The sequence below is a fragment of the Homarus americanus genome, unplaced genomic scaffold, assembly GCF_018991925.1.
Source record: "Homarus americanus isolate GMGI-L3 unplaced genomic scaffold, GMGI_Hamer_2.0 scaffold26327, whole genome shotgun sequence".
Lineage (NCBI taxonomy): Eukaryota > Metazoa > Arthropoda > Malacostraca > Decapoda > Nephropidae > Homarus > Homarus americanus.
In genome coordinates, this window is record NW_024722804.1 from 50,083 (window position 1) to 61,461 (window position 11,379).

The window sequence follows — 11,379 nt, forward strand, 5'->3', positions numbered from 1 at the left end:
AACTGATTTTACATAACATACACTACACCACGTAGTCCGTCAACCAGCCCGGAGGCCTACGGCCTCTCCTGGGCCTGGCCGCGTTCGACTGGGGAGGGGCCGTGAGTGCGAAGGAGGGCGCGGGTACGGAGGGCACAGCAGAAGGGGGCCCAGGAGGCACAGCTTGGTGCACCACCGGAGTAGTAGGCACAGGTGTGGAGCCGTTTCGCAGGTGGCGTCTGTTGCGGATGGACACCCTGCCACTGCCACTCAACCTGACGGCATACTGCCTGTGAGGGCGGGCTTCCACCACTATGCCTGTCCTGTCCCAGAGCTGAGTAGCTGCGTCCTGCACACGCACCTGCGTGCCCACTAGGGGAGCCAGCTGGCGGGATACCTCCCTCCGCGACAGGACCCCATCCTGGGTTTCGGCCAAGCGCACCTCCCTCATACGAAGTGCCCGCCGCCAGTGCTGGTCCACCTTATAGTGCTGTCTGGCCACGGGAACGCCGTCACGGAGCTGGCGGCCGGTGGCAAGTTGGGCGGGCGACTTGTTCATCCCCCGCAGAGGCGTGTTCAGGTACTGGAAGAGGGCCTGGGATGTCCTATCACAGTCCAGGCTACCCCCGGGCCCAGTGTTATCCCTGAGGAGCCTCTTGGCAGCCTTGACCCCAGCCTCTGCCCTGCCATTGGACTGGGGGAAGTGGGCCGACGAGAGGCGCACCTCGACCCCCCATGACTTGAGGAAATCTGTCATCTCAAGGCTGGCAAGGTTGGTACCTCCATCCGTGGAGATCTGCTCAGGTACCCCCCACCTCGTGAAGTAGGCCCGCAGACTGGCGATGATTTTTCCAGAGGTGGCCTCGTTGGGGACGTGGGCGATCTCCAGCCAACCTGTGAGTCGGTCAGCATATGCTAGGTACGTGCGGCCCTGCAGGTGGAACAAATCGGCCACCACTTGTTGAAAGGGATAGTCTGGCGCTGGGGTCAGAACCAACGACTCCGGAGGCTGGGAAGGGGCGTGGGTCTCGCAAGCAACACACCGGGACCGATGATACTGCAGGTCACCCTCCATGCCAGGCCAATAGACAGACTGCCGGGCCCGCCTGAGCATTGAGTCGAGGCCCTGGTGCCTCACATGCAGGTTAACGGCGACCCGGTGGCGGAGGGAGTCGGGGATGACAAGGCGCACGTGTAACCTGGGGTGGCGGGATAGCTGGGCTGTTGCCACTGTAACAGCGCCTGACACATCCACAGGAGCACTTAGGGCTGACTTACTCCTACAACACCTTTTGAAGTGACCAACCTTACAGCAATTGCGACATGTAGCCCCACTTGCATGGCAGTTACTTTTATCAGAGGCATGTGACATGCCAGTTACCACAGTGCACGCGACTGGGGTGTCCAGGTCGGGCGGCAGCTACCTCGGACTCACCGTACGACACAATACACCAGCATCTCTCACTGCTGCCTCAAATAACATGCATTTGTTTCTAAGCACTTCAACACTATTTTAACTAGAGTACCCCTGGAAAATTTCCCTTTTCAACACTGGGTTACTCAGGCCCACCATAACTTTACGTAATAGCATGCACTCAGAGATCGTTATCACAGGTGGGACATTTAAATTCACACTCCACCGCCTCTGTGAAGCATCGTTGAAAATACCTTTTCATGGGCTCCTCTTCACCTTGCTTGCTGTTGAAAAACTCGTTCCATTTCACAGCTTGATTTGAAGATTGAAGAACCATTCCACTGATGGCGTCCAGGGCTTCTTTAGGCGAGAGCTGCTTCCACTGACCGCTGGGGTATCTCGAGTCAATCACCCTTTCGAGTGCAGGGACACAGTTCAGGCGAATGTGGAGTGAGGCCACCAGTTGTGACCACCCATGACTCCATGGACCGCCTCCATGTCCTAAACGCAGCTGCTGGCATTTCTGTCTCGCACTTCTCTGGTGCGACAGCTGCTGAGGGCTTCATGACCGGCATTGAAGTATGACCACCGCCAGCAACTAGAGACGCCATCTGAGCCATCAATGCACTCATGGCCTGCTGCTGGGCGCGCGTGGTGTTCCCCGCCGGTGTAGAGAAGCCCTGGCGTCCCCTTGAGGGCGTCGAGAAGCGTGGACGTGTAGGGGCCATGTCAGCGTTCTTGTCAGGGCTGTAATGGCGTGTCAGGCCCCGATATATCCTACTCAGTGCGCTATGTGAGAGGTTTGAGTCAGACCACATTCTTTGTAAACTTTATTCTAACACCATCAGCTGGTGACTGGCAACTGGGCGCTGCCAAGACAAGCCCTCCCTCCCCCCCCCCCCATCTCAACACGGGTAAACATATCGTACTATGGTACAATCTTACACGTTAATTGAAGAAAAAATTGCCGCTAACTAATTTACTTAAGCTAAAGTATAAAAAATAACAACAAATATAAAATTTATACTGATTCATCCATAACCGGTTTCATTATCTTAGCATTAGTTAAAATTAACGTTTCCAAGAACCTTTGGGAGCCAGACATTTATAGCGTTCTCTTAACGTTACCTTGTATAATTTTGAATATTATTGTGACATTAAGCTATCAAAGTTAGTTGCGGTTAAACCAATGTTCATTAAATATTCTAGCTTGTCGTTTACCTTCTAATTTATTAGCTATTTACATTTTAATTTTACAAGAACTTAATATCATCATAAGACATACGCTAACGCCAAACCGATCAACCCTGAACCTAAAATAAAGCTTCCTTTTTTTATGATCAAAATTACAGTTGCTCATTATTGTTAATCTCAACAATCTAAAATTACTACTATTATCTATACACAATTCTAAGTATAGGAAATATGTATTTTATATGCCTTCGTTATTAAACAAATCAAATTTAAATTTCAGTTGCTCTTTTGAGTACCTCCCGCGTCCGGATGTGATCGAGAGAATCATTTCCTTATATTTAATTACATATCGTCAATATTATATATATTTATGATTATTTTATTGTCAAAAATTCATTGTTTCTATATTGTAAATTTAATATAATTACTGTAATCATATCTAACAAATAATAATCGTCTTTAAATATCATCTAAGATATTGGAGGTTTCGGACACCGGTCGGCCCCCCGGGAAGACCCTAGGTGTCATGGCGGCGGCGAGGATAACGGTGACCAGAGAACTCTTCAAAGGTTTAGATTAATAACGAGCAAGAGGCGGGCATTAAGACGACAGTGTGCATACCATGAAATCTGCTAAACCGGAGAGGATTAAAGGTGATATATATATAAGTGTTTTAAAATATATTAATGCCAATAATCAATGATTTATTATTTGTGGTGTTTTCCCGGGCCGTTTGGCAGCCATTGTTACCCAGGAGAACGGACCTTAAGTACCACTAGACATATAATAAATAAAACTGTATATATTTGCTTCTCACGACAATAATTTCATCGAATAATCTTTTCCATATTTGTAATAGAACCCAGACAAACACATTCATCAGGGCCTTAGTAGCAGCCTGATGAAGTTTCTCTATGGAAAAAAAAAAAGGTTTTCCGTATTACCATCTTAATAACTACCACATATAACACCACCTTAATACCTCAACTTACACCAACTTAATCCCTATACTAATACCACCTCCATAATTACTACCACTACTAGCACCACCAATACTACACTATTAACACCTCATCCACAATAACTACCCCCCCACATTAATTACTAGCACCACCTCATAAATTACAACCATAACCATCTACCACCTTAACAATACTACCTCCATAACCCTCACTAATCTATTAGTACAATAGCCACCACCAATACTCACCTTATCAGTAATAATCAACATGCCTCCACCTTCTTAACTAACTAACTAACGTTCCATGAATATTACAATCACAGCAATGCTAAGCAATTAAAATGACTGACTTTCTTGCAGATGTTACCACGATGGGCGGACACATTTGGATCATTGCTTGCAGTACAACGTGAACTTAGTGCTAGAAAATTAAAAAAAAAAATTTCCACTGGATTTAGACCATTTAAGAGATTACATGAAGAAAATACTGTACAGTACATTCCTCTGACTTCTGGGAGCATCTCACATGGAACAAGTAAGATGATATATTGTTTTAAGCAGTTTTAGATTGAGTTACATTTTGAGTTGGGATTGTGTATCAGACATTTATGGACACCCTGTTTCCTGGAGGAATTTTTTAAGTCATAGTTGCAGAAAAGTATCTGATAAGCAGCCAAAGAAGACAACGTTTCCTTCATTTTCTAAAATAAATGTTTCTGAAAACTTTGACGTCTTAAAATTAGACATAAAGAAAATTATTCATTTATTTTTATAAGAGTTCGCATATTGTTCTCACCATTGTAGCTGGTAACCAAGCTCCCTGATTGGTTTACATTTATGATATTTCGGTAAAGTTTTCATTAATTTACCTTCTCATAAATGAAGGGTTGCCTTACAGGTATTGTGAAGGACATTTGTGTTGGGTTGTACGGCTGCTTGATGGTGTGGGAAAACTGTAGTTACTCGGCTAGGTAGGAGTCAAAATATGCGAGGTACACATTCGAGTTGCATTACTGTACATGTTAATGTGGAGAATAATGTAATTACTGAACTCTAGAATTCATATGGAGTTCAGATTTCTACATCACGATTGGCTAAATCGAGGCCATTTCGCAGGAGACAAAAAATATTTCGGTCACGGCATAACTAAGTACAGGAGTATTGGAAATGACAACGTGTATTTTTTGCCTGTATTGATGGCGAGAAGATATTTTTCACTGTGGAAGTAAAGAGGATGACATATATAGGCTTGAGCTGGCTGAAATAACATTGGTGAGACTGATGTGTAATGTGACATAGAAAGATAAGAAACTTAGTTTAGAGCTAAAGAGGGCAACTTGCTATGAAGAGGATTAACGTTTTGCATGGAGGTAGGCTGAGATAGTTTAGGCATGTGAAAAGAAAGGAGACCAACTGCTAGAGTTTGAGTGTGGAGGGGAGCAGAGTTAGGAGTAGACCATGAATGACATGAGAAGTTGTTAAAGGCTGTAAAACTCTGATGATAATAACGGGACTTTTGCGAGCCCTGGTGAGTAGTACAGATGGGGGGGGAGGAGGAGGAGGAGGAAAGCTTGCCCCTTCCCTCCCCCCTCCCGCCCATCCTCTCCTCCGAGGGAGGGAAAGGGTTTCCCAAACTGGGTGGGTCACTGGGGAGAGTCCAGACAAAATTACTCCTATCCTGCTGCCGGTTTTGAGAGCCGACCAGCAGCATCGACCCCAGCCCAGATCATGTAGTTACATATCGTACGAGTACACTGTACAGTATGTTTGTGTGATAATATATACTGCACTGTACATGCTGCACATTCATTAGATGATAACTTTTAACCAACATCAATTCTCACAAAACTAGGTCCAGTAGTAAATTGCATTAACAACCTTAAACAAGCCCAGAAAGACAATCTTATGCTGTACAGTATTGTTAAACCAAATTTCCTGAAAGGTGAACTTACAGTTGTGTTTGAGCTGCCCACTAATGAGTGTAGGACAAAACCTCCTCAAGTAACAAATTCAATGACAAATTCATGTTTTTGTGTTTTTTTTAATTCCCCTTGTGACTCAATGCATTGCAATAAAGAACTACCATAACACTTTTTGTGCAGGTAATAATTCACTTTACCATTGACAGTGTATAAACAAGTGTGAATACATTGGCCATGTATGTCCATGACTTCAACAAAAATGAATAATGCCTTCCAAAAAAAAAGAAATTGGTGGTATTATTATCTTTTCGATCATCCAGCGAATTTAAGGATTTTAAGTTGGCAGATTTTTACCAGTTTGGTTAAGTTAGGTAGGTTAGTTTTACATTATTGATATATAACATTAAAGTTTTTGAAGGGATATAATTTTTTTCTATGAAATTTTCCCAAAAGGGATCACAGTTTTGGACCCGCCATAAAAATCTACCTTAGAATTTTGTTTTAAATTTTTTGAGTGTTGTAAATGAAAAACAAATCCCAGTTTCCATTGAAAATAATTTTTTATTTATTTTTTTAACAGACGAAATTACCCACAACATGAAGGTGTTGGAAACTTATAAATATTAACCCTCATAAATAAAGATGTTTCAGAATTGGCTTATTTACCTAACACAATATTAATGCTTTAATTTTCACATACAGGTGGAGATACAGCTGACTATTCACCTTGGACCGAAACTGAAGAAATAATTCTTGGTATCATGGCTGATGTCGAATTTTTCCGGTTAATGGGAAGATTCTGGAAATTGCTGCCTAACCTAACCTCGGAATTGGTTCCCATTTAAACAGTGGACATTTTTCTTCATCTGGTTTAGTCCATTTTTACTCCTGACATCGGGAGAGTGTTATTGTCTTGTTATATTTCTTAGGGTATTTATTGCAGTGCAATAATCAGGTGTAAACATGGACTAAACCTGTAGATGAAGAAAAGTTTCCACTGTTTAAATGGTCCTATATTTGAAAAAATATTACATGTAAATACTGTACAGTATATGGATCCTCAACAGAGGCTTCATAGGTAGTGTGCAGACATTTGTTCACAAGGCATATTCTGTACTCCCAACAACAATGGAAAGGAAGACATGTTAGGTTAGATTAGGTTCATCTTGTGAGCATGGAACCCATATACTGTAGGTATATTCGTGAAATTCTACCAACTAATTGCAAATTATTTCTGCATTTTTTAATGTTTAATATTAAATGCAGTAATATTAAGGATAAGAATACAATGATAATGCTAATGTCAGATTATAGCCTTTATTTAAAGCAGGATATGTACTAATATATGAATGATCAAGAGTACAGTATTTTAAAAGAAAAATCATCCACAAATTTCACAAATATATTGATACATAATATCCATGTATGTATGTAAATGGAAAAATGAAAATTATATATTCTGAGCATGTTTTGATTTTCCCGAGGCATGTTTTCTGAAAATAACAAACTGCATGTTTTTCCGAGGTTAGGTTAGGTAGCAATTTCCAGAATCTTCCCAGTAACAGGAAGAATTTTACATCAGCCATGATACCAAGAATTATTCAGCTTTGGTCCTAGGTGAATAGTCAGCTGTATCTCCACCTGTAAGTGAAAATTAAAGCATTAATATTGTGTTAGTTAAATATGCGAATTCTGAAACATCTTTATTTATGAGGGTTAATATTTATAAGTTTCCAACATCATATTGTGGGTAATTTTGTCTTAAAAAAATAAGTAATGGAAAAATATTTCCGACATTAACTCTGATTTTGTTTTTCATTTAAAAAAAATAAATCTAATGTAGAATTTTATAGTGAGTTCAAAACTGCCACCCAGTTTGGGAGAAATTCATATAGAAAAATTATAGCCCTTCAAAATTTTAATGTTATATATCAATAATGTAAAACTAACCTACCTAACTCAACCTAATTGATAAAAATCTACCAACTTAAAATCCTTAAATTCGCTGGATGATCGAAAAGATAATAATACCACCAATTTCTTGTTTTTTGGAAGGCATTATTCATTTTTGTTGAAGTCATGGACATACATGGCCAATGTATTCACACTTGTTTATACACTGTCAATGGTAAAGTAAATTATTACCTGCACAAAAAGTGTTAAGGTAGTTCTTTATTGCAATACAGCGAGTCACAAGGGGAATTAAAAAAAACACAAAAACAAAACATGAATTTATGTCAATGAATTTGTTATTAGTAACAAATTGTGGTTAAGTTGATACACAAACGAAACCTGCCTGGGAACTACCTGGCACTGGTTACCTGGTATATTTGAACTTGTTAAAATATGAAAATTAGGCTACTAAGTATTTAAACTAATGCTTTACCTATTTTGGTAGTGTTGGACTATTATTAATTGGGCTCATTAAGAAAATCGAGTCGATATTATTCCTGATAAGGGACGTCATGCACCAGTAGCAGCTTTCTTACCACTCTCCAGTTAGGCCAGCTTATGATTTTTTTTTAGCTTAATTCGATTTCCATACATTCCTACACAAATTATTTACCTTAAAAGCTTACCTTTAATAATGGTTAGAAGAATTTGGAGGATATAAGCGGCGATGAGACGAGACATGTATGAGCCTGGCAGATGTTCCCATACAAACATGGAATTCTTTTAAAAATAACAATAAAATTCCTCATATACTGTTCTATATGGAGGATATCTTATTAAAAAATATTGTTCCTTAGCAGATTTCTACAATTTATGTGCATCCAATTGCAATTCTTTTCTTTTGGTTTCAAAATATAGTTGCATCGTTGCATGCATCGGGTGGGGGTGAGGACACCACGGAAATCTCGCCCTTTCTCCATAGCCGGATTTTTTATGTGGCTGAGGATCTCCTTGGCGATGCCCGAGTAGCTAGGGGCTATATTTTTGGTATTTGAGATGGCTGAGTGCGGTGTGTCTGGCCCCGTGGGTACCGTCAAATCCCCTGTTCTTTTCATTTGTGATTCGGAAAATGTTCCTCCATATGTCCTTGAATATGGGTTCTTTGTCTTGATCGTCATATATTTTACTTCCTGTATGGTCAGTTATATATGGTGATTCATTGCGGCTGGAACCTTTCTCTCTTAACTCGACGCCAGAACTCTCCTCGGTCGTTGTATGTTTGAGAGTTGCTTAACTATTTCGGCCCAATTGAGGTTGCTTTGATCCAGACATCTTGTTTTTATTTCCTCCCGTATTCTTGCTTACGATGTTCCAACCCTGGGTCTCGGCTCTGTTGTAGCAGTTGGAATTGGTTGTTGAGGGCTAGGAGTTTTGGCGTCTGTCATGGGTGAGGGAGTGTTCTCTTGTGTTTGGGAGGGGCTGGCCTCCTGGTAGGCTGTTCCTATGGCTTCACACCATGTGTCAGGGCTGTGGAGTCGAAGACAAAACCTTCGACTCCGACTCCTCAAATTTTTATGCTTCCGACTCCGACTCCTTGGCCTATTTGTAACAACTATTTCTACCATCCTAATTGTAATTTGTATGTTGTAACCTGCATAGGTAAAAAGTAAAACACCGTGGCTATACTGCTACAGCTTTATTAATGATCTGGACGATATTTAAGAACTACAAAAAGATGATAGGCTTGACTTTCAAAGTTTCAATCAAAAGAAAAATAAATTTATTAAGAATTCAAGATATTAACTAGAAAACACCATTTACATGTATATCTAAAAGTTCGATCTCAGCATATGAATTTTGTTTAAGCTCATAATCTGATGTGGATCTAAATGATGATCCTACAATTCCTTTTAAAGTAAAGTTATATATTTATGTACATTAAAGAAATGAATACCTTATTAAGGAAAATGGATAAACCTTACATGATTAAGTTATTAAATTAAATTTGCCTTAATCTCACCAAAAACAGGTTGTAGCTAATTGTTTTGTAGCTGAGAGCCTCTGTGCAGTTTTTAACGAAACAAAATTTGATATAATTCAAAATTTCAAATGGTAAAGAAGAGACTATCGTCCAAAATTATAGTGCTATACTGTGCCTGCTACAATAAATTCATAATAATGCTTATAAAATGGAAATAAATTCTTTTAATAATTTAAGAAAATTAGTGGGATCAGTGGAATCACTGCAATGAATATACCTGAGTTCATATATTTGTTCTTAGGAACAGAATAGCTTCAGTCGGAGTCGGAGTCTGGACAATTTTACCGACTCCGACTCCTACTCCACAAACCGAAATTTCCTCCGACTCCTCGACTCCGACTCCACAGCCCTGCCATGTGTTGATTTCTTCATCTATTTTGTTCACCAGGTGGTTGTCTATGGTCTGCAGGATTGTCATGTCTTTGGCCTCAAGTTTGGCTGTAACTTTTTCGTTGAATGTTTCCCAGTTGGTCTGCTTGGCAATCCTTCTTGGTGGAGCTGGTATCGTTATTGGTGTTGCGTAGATTTTTGTTTTTTATTTTTTCATAATTATAGGTAGGTGGTGGCTGGAGGTTACAGGACCTTGTTCAAAGAGGTAGTTGTTGAAGCATCTGTCGTTTGCTATTGCTATATCTAGGGTATGGCCTATTAGCTGTTTTTTTGTCTGTTGTGAGGCCCCTTATAGCATTGTTGGTTGACCTCTTACCATCTAGTAGAGGATGTCTGGCGTTCTTGACCCCGATGATGTAGGTTGGGTGGTGGCATGATAGAAGTCTGTAGAAGTCCCCGTAAGGCAGGTAGTCCCTATGTGGTGGGAGGTAGGTTGTGGCTATTATGATTGGTCCTGTGGTCAGGTTGATTTGGACACCGAGAGTTTCAGAGGTGAAGTCGTCTATGATTCTGTGGAGATCTCACTTTATGGAGATGGGCCACCCCGTCATTCGGCTCCAATGATAGATTGAATTTATGAATCTTGTAACCAAATATTTTAAACTCTTCAGATGCCTTTTGGCCATGTGAATTTGAGTATAACATCTGGATCGACTTGGTTGTACTGGTTGGACAAACTTAATTTATTAGTTCTCCAGTGGAGGACGTTGTTGCATTATTTTCACTGCCTTACTTAGCGTGTTCATTGTTTTTGTTCTTGGTTTTAGTGATTTGTTCTCTGTGCGTCCACTCTTCATTGTGTTGATCTTCCCTTTGGTTGCCTTTTTGATGCATTTTGTGAAATCAATCCGTTTTTGTTTAATGGCATTGAGAATGTCCACTTCGGAAGTGGAGTGGCCGTAGTTCCATTTCTTCTTGCCATTATTTACTCCTCTTACGACTTATCACGTGTACAGTCCTCGATGACGACGTTTGGTACGTATATGCATAGAATCAGGTCTTTACCTGATAGATCGGTTGACAGGTGAGACCTGATAGATCGGTTGACAGGTATTGTCTCTGGTGTGGGTGGGGGCTTACCGTCTCTCTTTGGTGCTGGGGGAGGAAGTGGGAGTGAACGACCTCTCCTTCGCTGAGGAAGCCGGCCTTCTACACAAGCTTTGAGTTTTATCTATTAACGTTTAAATGGTTTTTACGAAAGTTTATACTAATGATTTGTTTTATAACCTTGCATTATTTGATTTTAGTCTTCTAAGCATTTATTTTAATTTGGCGACATATGACTTAAGGTGCTGCGTCGCCAGGGATGTAATTACCCGAGCAGGGTGAAACTATGGGCAAGTTTGCTTACGCCATTTGCCTCTGTCTACCCAGCAGTAATTGGGAACCTGGATGGTAATCGATTTGCGGATCATGTTCTGGGGTAATGGTTAGCCAATGCAGTTGGTGAGTTGTCCAGTCTTCTCGGACTATTCCTTGACACTGGGTTACGCAACTCTTTAACTTAGGGTGTGGTTTGTTGTGTTGGCGACAGCTTCTACATTTTAGACAAATTCACGCCTAAGTGGCCCTTGGGCCGGCCATC

At 40.9% G+C, this 11,379-nt stretch overlaps 1 long non-coding RNA gene across 1 annotated transcript; it reads left to right on the forward strand.

Moving 5' to 3' along the window:
• The first annotated feature begins 3,121 nt into the window (after positions 1 to 3,121).
• Positions 3,122 to 6,675, forward strand: LOC121863141. Its single transcript, XR_006088346.1, has 3 exons — positions 3,122 to 3,240; positions 3,909 to 4,083; positions 6,173 to 6,675. It is a non-coding gene; the product is annotated as an uncharacterized LOC121863141 (long non-coding RNA).
• Positions 6,676 to 11,379: the final 4,704 nt, after the last annotated feature.